Source organism: Thunnus albacares, chromosome 7 (assembly GCF_914725855.1).
Source record: "Thunnus albacares chromosome 7, fThuAlb1.1, whole genome shotgun sequence".
Classification (NCBI taxonomy): Eukaryota; Metazoa; Chordata; class Actinopteri; order Scombriformes; family Scombridae; genus Thunnus; species Thunnus albacares.
In genome coordinates this window covers 25142516-25151172 of record NC_058112.1, presented here as the reverse complement: position 1 = coordinate 25151172, position 8657 = coordinate 25142516, and the positions used below count along the sequence as shown (strand labels likewise).

General features: G+C 38.4%; 1 long non-coding RNA gene across 1 annotated transcript; it reads left to right on the top strand.

The window, feature by feature from the left end:
- Positions 1-2940: 2940 nt before the first annotated feature.
- Positions 2941-8409, top strand: LOC122986342. The gene is made up of 3 exons (XR_006404289.1): positions 2941-3006; positions 7491-7644; positions 7821-8409. It is a non-coding gene; the product is annotated as an uncharacterized LOC122986342 (long non-coding RNA).
- The last annotated feature ends 248 nt before the right edge of the window (positions 8410-8657 follow it).

The window sequence follows — 8657 nt, the reverse complement described above, 5'->3', positions numbered from 1 at the left end:
AATGAAACTAAAGTATAGAGTAATGTAAGTAATTGCTTTATAACAAGTAATTACTAATTACTTGCTGTTGAGTAATTAGTAATTAGTCACATTTTATGATTAGTAATTGTAAAGGAGCAGTTGATTACATATTTCAACTAACTGCAACCCTTCTCCAGAAGGTTTGCTTTTACAGTTCATTGGAATGGGCTTCCTGACAGCTAAAAAGACAAAGTGTCATGCTGGAGGATGATAAACACCACAACAACTGATTTTTCATGACTTAAGATAAGATATAGTCTACTTTATTGCCCCTGAAGAGAAATTTGTCTTGGGTTCAAGTGTTAAAGTCATGAAAGATGGCTTTTTAGAAAGTGGTACCAAAAAGATGAAGTCATAATTTCAAGTCTCACAGTACACAATGTCACATACTTTCACCTAACATAAAAAATGAATCTAAGAACTATGTGCATGGTACAAAATGTTATTTTCTTCTTTGCAGTTGACTTTTGTTACATTACAGATTCTCTACTGCTTATTTCCCCCCCAAATATTGCATAATTGCGCATACTACATTAATAGCATGCATTTTTTGTCTTCAGGTATATGTCCTGCACTGCCTGTGTATGTTAGCTGTCAGTATGCTAGCTGTCAAAATGTATGTACAATATACAGCTAAGATAAATTCCTGCGGGTTTAGTGTAGATAAAGTGACTTTCAGTCTGTGGACCATTTATAAGTTTTATTTCTCTTCTGGGGCTGAGTTGAGGGAGAGGTGTTAAAGCGTTCAGCTTCCTGTCCGCTCAGTGTTCTTCCAGGCTTGGTGCATCAAGAGAGCAGCAGATGTTGATCTAGATTACAGCTACATTACATTGTTAGGGCTGCTTCCCTTTTCACCCTAAGGCACTTGTTCAGTTCTGTCACCACCAAAAGATTAGAGGTGGTCACCAGTCTGTGCAAAAACATTGAAGCTGAACAGGAAGAAAAAAAAGCATGTTTTTTCCACCCCTGAGGTCATAAACCTTTATATTTTATGTTTTTGTCTTGGTGTAATGGTTTGGAGAACCTCATTTCTGGGCAAAAGTTGGAGGAGAAATGGCACAGTTTGATTTCCGTTCCTCTAAATTGTTCTTTAATGTCAGCTGGGATAGGGAGGTGGTTTTGATGAATGAAATTCTCCCTGGTTTTCAATATCTCACCGATATTAAAAAGGCCCTAGGTCACTGACACAGACAGACTGTGCTTACTGATCTTTATTGGGTCACTTTTCTTGAAGTTGGTGGAACTCAGAGTCACTTCTGGGCTTGGAGAGTGTTAATCATGACACTGTTCTTATGTAATAGATATATATTTGAGATCTAGAACTGCAGCCTTTTTTTGGTCAATATACAGCCATTTATCAAGTCCAGTTTACCTCATCCACCACAGAAAGGGCTCATGAGCATTAAGTAAACATGTAACCAGAATTTATTAACTACTATAAAACAAGCTCAGACTTTTCTTATCTCAGTACTCTTAAAGGATCACTCCTACACCAAAGAAAATGTTAAAGTACATGATGCAAGCCTAATCAAGCCTCTCAAAATCTTTTTCAGATGTGTTATGTGCCAGTTTTCTGCATGTCACAGTTGGTGACAGCTATGCAAAAATATTTAATTATGAAAATGGAATAAAACAATTGACCTTTTTTTGAGTGGAATAGAAGACCTCTGATGTATAATTAGATCTGGTCTGGTGCTCTGAAGACCAAGAGAAGGACAGGAGGGCTGTGAGGATGATCGATAGTGTCTCTCAAATTAAAGTGTGACTGTTCCCACTCTGGCTTAGAGTACTGATCTACATATCTGGTGTAATATATTTTTTACTCTTAGCAGCTTTTTGTACTTATTTGACAGCTTAATTCACAGATAGCCATTTGTCTAAAGATGAAAACAGAGACAGTATTGGTATATGAGTGCTCACTATTTTTAGTTTCTATAGTGTTCCATTTGGGTTGATTATTTAGATTAGTCTCTGAAAGAAAGATGATGAAAAGCACATTTTGAGGGAGATGCAGAAAGCTATAGGTCAGGCAAACACAATCCTTTCTGAGGAGAAGTTGTTCATTGGCTGTCGGTCCAATTCAAACCTTTACTCGGTGTATGTTTCTCTGGATGGTTGAAAACATGAGTTCGCAGACAAATTTTCAGAGCAGGTCAGTGCTGATGATATGTTTTGAAGAGCTTCTTCTTGTCAGGTTACACCTTCTGTCTTGCCAAAAGGCACTCTCCTTTCCATTTCCTTCTGTCAGTATGTCTCCCAGAGAGAGAAAAGAAGAGAGTGTTGGACATAGCAGCAAAAGTATAGATCTGAAATGAGTCAGTGCTAGTGGTGATTCAAGGCCAAAAATTGTTTGGAATTTCTTTATAATAACCTCAACACTTTCAAAGCCATGTTTGGTGTATGTACGATTCCCAATCAATTACTTAATATCTGTTTGTTTACAAGACCAATCATATAACTTGCTATGAAGTTAATTTTAATTGCGTTGAATCAAAAGTATATAACATCACTAAACCTATTGGTGACAAAAAGGTAGGTGTTAATGAAGGAAAGGCTATTTGTTTTGTTTGTCAGTGGTCAATCTTGTTAACATTTCAGGCTGTATTAGGGACAAAATGGATCACGTGAAATGTTTTGAAGAAAAAAAGACTACTGTATACTTACTGTGGCACCCATTCACTAGAAAATCATGGACCTAGAAAATAAGGCATGTCAGAAAGATGAAAGGATAAAGAGTTCTTTTTCTTTTTACAAATATTTGCTGCTGTGCCCAGTGACATAAAAATAACTTTTATGCAACAGGTTTCTTTGCATAATTAGCATTTATCAATAAAAATAATAAGGGGCACTGTTGGTCATGAGTCAGCTGTTGTTCATCACAGTATGATGAAATGGAAATCCTTCATTTTGAAATGTGAATGTCCTATAGGCTCACTAGGACTTGTGTACACAGTTTCACTTGCCTGAAGGACAAACTGAGCTACAGTAAGACCAGTTTATCCACCAGGGTTTGGGCATAAAGGCAACAGAAAAAGCATTGAGAATTAACAGAACATTTGATATCTTTGTAAATATATGTATACAAGTAATTTTCATTTTCTGCTCTAGTTTCTATTCAATGCTCTGTATCTGAATGGACCATTTACATTATTTGTCTGCATGTATTTTGCATTTGTATTTTGTTTCAGTTACAGAATTCCATGTTATGATGTCTCTTGTCATGTTGCTAAACTCAAGGCTTCAAAATGGCAGTTTGCAAACCAATGCAAGACATCACAGTGACTATGGCCATATTTTTTACAGTCTATGGTGCTGAACTTGTTACTTCACGTTATTCATGTTAGATCAATCCTTGCCAGATTGAGAGTGAGCGACCGACTGCTGGACAGCTCTCACAAACAAAAACTACATCACAACTATTTAAAAAAAAATTACTGGTAAAAGAGAAAAATGAGTGGAATGCTAGAATAAATCAGCGTGGATGATGGTGAGGAGAGCACCCAGGGCAATCTCTTATCCTGGTCTAGAACAGATACTAGAATAAAATTCACCGTGGCACACAGAGTCCAAACAAACATTCTCTGGTCTACAATGCAATGGACAATAGCCAGTTAGAACTTTTTACGGTAACTATTTGGATATTTGTGAAAGACTGATTTTTATTGCCAGATGCAGTGCATTTTTAATTAAATTTAATGGTTGCATGATATTGAGTCCTCATTAAATCTTTTTTTTTTTTTTTTTTTTGCTGTAGCACTTGTATCGTAAACCTTACTAGTTATATAAATTTTCAATATAAGTCAGGTCCTGGGGCTCAAGATGGCCTCAGGTATAAGATTCTCTTATCTGCTGCTCTTTTCACAAAATTTTGTTGACCTTTCCCACTGATGCCACCTTATCAGAAACAAAGACCTGTTTGAGACGTGCGGACCAGCATGTACCACAAAAGAAGGATCAATATTTGCTGTCCTTTACGACATTTAGTAACGGGATTCAGGATATGAAGCAGACACATGGCACTGTTGCCTGAAGGGTTTGTAGCAACAAATCCTAACAGTAAAAAGACATTGCTGAGAATATCAACCACACCAAGATTGCACGTCAGCGGGGTGATGCCTGGGTCACACTGTACACATTCTCATGTGCCTGATGAAAGGTGGAAATGGACTCTTTCTGCTGCAGTTTAATTAAAACTGAATTAGAATGGATTTAAAGCATACATGTTGCAGGTAAAGAAACGCCTCACTGCCATGTAATCATGTTGTGTGCAAGCATGTTGAAAGTCTAATGCAGCGGGATAATTGCTCACAGAGGCAGCGGTTATAATGAGAATAATCTGTCTAATCCTCAACAATGACTTTCATGCTGATTTAGCCGTGCTCCTGTCACATCTAATAAAACTTTACTTCTTCCATATTAGGCTGCATTGACACCAAATCCTTGCCTGATATCAGACAGATTTGTCAACTCATTACACTCCATTTCCATCTTCAGTCTGACATCGTCTCCACTCTAACTGATTTCCGGGGGGGGGGGGGGGGGGGATCACAGCACTTCGACTGGTGGTGACATGGTGGGTGATGAACTGTACTCTGTTCTCAACATGTCATGGCGGGGTCACAAACTTTCTCAAATACACTAAAATATGTTTCTGAAAACATTTGAGCAAGAAATAGGCAATGCAGTAACAGAATCTTGATTCATATTTTATCAGCACTGCCTAGTTTTATTCCTCCTTGGTTCTGGCACACAGCTTGACAACGCTTGACAACAGCTTGACAATAGCATTAGTCCCATCCGTGGCACTGATTGGCTAATTGTTAGTCCACCCATGGTGCTCATCGGATCAATTGCTTTTTCAACCAAGAAACTATGGTTTCGTGTAATGATGCCAGACGAATCAGTCAGAGTGGGTGGATTCAAAGGTCTGGACCCAGGCAAACCAAAACCGGCAATGCATGAAAAAACAGCAGTCCTCCCATTCATTTGAATGAGGGCAGAGTGTTTACGCTGTGGGAGTGGGGATCACATAGGGCTTAGCAAAAAACCACAGCAGCCTTCCAGCACAAAGTTGAACTGGACTCAACTTTTGCTGAAACGCAACCTGATGTCACACTGTGGTGGCCAATCACATGGTAGATTACATTGTAACGTGAACGCTGTATTCAGTGGTTTGCCTTATGATCATTGTAACAAAAGATAAAACAGCCACCTTGAAAACTTTCCATAGCTGTAAAATCTGTCTGTCTGTGAGTTTTACTAACCACTGTGTGGTGTTTTAGCTTCTGATAAATCCTTAAATTCATTAATTTTAAGTCCAACTCAACTTCCTGGATTAAACAACACGTCCTCACCATTGTAGCCCCCTGCATCATAGTGCTGGATTTCCAGATTTGATGTGAATGCAGCCTTAAAGTGTTTATATGTGTTTATGTGCGTACAGCTGTGCTTGGGAAAAGACCGGCATGAAATTATTCCCTGATCCACAGCAGCAATTAGTGTATTCAAATCACAGAAACATAGCTATATGGATCTCATGTGCAATGAACCCTGGGCACTGAAAATTGTATAGTGTTCTATATTAGCTCTCAAAACATCTCATACCTGCTACTGTTACACTACGGCATGTTTTGAATGTCAATGAAGTTAATTCAAGCATTCCTCTGCCACAAGACTCACTATTAGATAAACATTAGATGGAAAACAACTTAGTGCACTAATGAAAATGACAAACACAAGCAAATGACTTGGTTTGTTATAATTTTGTTTCTTTTAAGTATAAAATACTCATGTTGTCAGTTTCTAGAGAGTAGTTTTGTGTAAGGCAGATGCTACTGTGCAGGAACACTGCTCTGTTGACAGAGCTTCGCTAGCTTGTTGGCTGGACCAGCCATGGACCAGCCCTATAACCATGATTGTCTGTGAAGGAGGGAGTGAGGAAGGGAGTGAATGATGAAGTTACACCATTGGTCGACTGGCCGGCCAAGTGTTGGAGTTTCCCCATTGGCCATTGCCCTTTCATAATGAATTGGCGCAAAATGATGGAAGTGGAGGACAGCAACATGACACAGAGTGACTGTGTTTCTTGCTCCAAGCTCTGACGCTCTCAGTTCCGGTGTTCAATGCAGTCAGCTAAATGTACCAGCATCTCTACCAACTCCTCCTCTATTCTCCATTGTGATCGACTCTTCGGCTGAAAGCGCTGTCAGCAGCCGGCAGGAAGACGCTCCATGGTGCATTTGGATTTTATAACTGAACTAATACCAGGACACAAACTTTTTATTTCTCTGATGTTTTCACATCACAAACAATGAACAACATCATTAAACATTAGTCTTGCAGGTGAAACATGTAGCTCATATAGGCTGTTGGCATTTGGCTGTACAAACAGACAGAACATTCAAAACAGGCATCACGGCGTAATTCACAAGTGGCAATTTTATTGTATTTTACTGTTTTGTAAGTTAGTGAACATGAAATATTGCTTCAGACTATCTAGACAATGTCCTGACACCGTTGTGATGATGGCTACCTATTGAAAACATGACGTTACTGAATAATTGTTAAAGCATTAGGTGACTAGGGATAAATGTGATATTTACTTAACAATGACCTCATTCTTTGTATAATTTACTTAATAGAAAATTATCTGCTGGAATGTGTTAGTGCTCATGAGATTATACACGCTAGATCTAGTAAACCATATTTATGCTGCTAGTTTAATGCGCCGACTGCACCATTCAGCTACATAGCAGAAATATTTTTAAGGTGGCCTTGTTTTTTGTCAAAGGTTCCCCAAAGATCCTGGACTAAACAAAGCTTGGGCCATAGCTGTCAGACAGAAGGATTTTGAGCCTAATGATACTACAATTCTCTGTAGCTGTCATTTCAAGTCTGATGATTTTGACAGAACTGGGCAAACTGTGCGTCTGAAGGAATGTGCGATGATAAATCATAAGATTATAGTGTCCTTTTCTGTAAACAGTGTTAATATATGGTGGAAACTGATTGGAATGATGAGCATACACATGATCTCTTCCTAACATAACTGGAATAACCACTAAATCTGATATTGAAAGTAAACGTCCCTTCTAGATTTTTCTAAAATTGATTTCTTACTTCATTTTAAGGCGCTCAATAAAACCAGGTCAACTAGAACATCAACACAAGCTGGTGAGGCAAGTGATGATCTTGTACCTGAGTCTGAATCTCCTGAACCATTGAACTCATCAACTTCTCTAACATACAAGTATGCAACATACTTGGAATTGTGTTGTATAGCACTTACCCAACAAGTGTTATATTTCATAGGATCATCATTATGCCCTTGACCCTGATCAAGATAGCTGAGGCTCAAGCAAGAGTTGAGAAGCTGCAGAGGGTTAGGGTTGCTACTACATGCTGAGAAATTCTTTCAAGACGTAGGATTCAAGAACTTTTTTCGACATTTCTTGTCTTTCACACGCCAGAACCCAGGTGAATAATCCAGACTACAGTGATGACACCAATGAGGACAGGAGTAGTCTCAATGAAGGACCAGAGGATCATCAGTGAGGACCCAAGTGACAACAGCTGCTCTTGACAGGACTCTGGAGATGCAGCATCCCAACAAAAGACACTAAGGTAACATTGACCAATATGATTTAAAACTGGTGTTAAATTTGTTTTTATTGACTGTAGTATCTATTATAATGAGCGTGTGGAAAAATGTATAGAAGACATATAGTTGTAGTTATATTATAGTTGTTCACTATAATATTATCTGTTGTACTGATATCTTTACTTTTGTGTACTTTCAGAAACAGAGGAAGATGACCAGTACATGGCACTATTCATAAACATCCTTCTGCCAGAAGCGCCTGCATACCTGTGTGCGCCACAGTGGTTCTCAGTGGTTTGCACTGTCACCTAATAGAAACCATGTGTGGACTGTGCAAGTATTCCACGTTGGTGTTTATTTACTTGAGATGCTACACGTTTCTAGAACAAACCAACATATGGAAGTCAGGGCCATAAAATATTTTGTATCAGCCTTAATTAAGAACACTTGTGCATAAAGGTCTTGAATGTTACCATACTTTGTGGTTTATTCTTTAAAAATGTTTCCACTATTCATTCAAACAAAATTCAAAGTAAACAAGTAATCTTACTTTTGAATGTTATTGCTGCACTTCTCTGTGTCTCTCTTGACTTTCTCTCTCAACTCATTCAGTCAGGGCAGATGGCCGCCCACCTAGAGCCTGGTTCTGCTCGAGGTTTCTTCCCATTAAAGGGGAGTTTTTCTTTGCCGCAGTCGCCAAGTACTTGCTCATGGGGAAATGTTGGGTCTCTGTAAATTAAAGAGTATGGTCTAGACCTGCTCTATGTGAAAAGTGCTCTGAGATAACTTCTATTTTTATTTGGTGCTATATAAATAAAATTGACTTGACTTGACAGTATGTAAAATCTTAGAGCAATGTACTTTGTCTGAGTTCTGTCTTTTGTTTCTTCCATCGTTGGCAATAAATTTATAAAACACTGGGACTTTTCTTTTTTTAACTTAAATCCTGTTGTTGTTGTTATATTGTTTATTTTGGTAAAACTGTTTGGTTCATGTTCAAGATGTAGTTCTTTGGCCCTGAAGGTTAAAGAAGTTT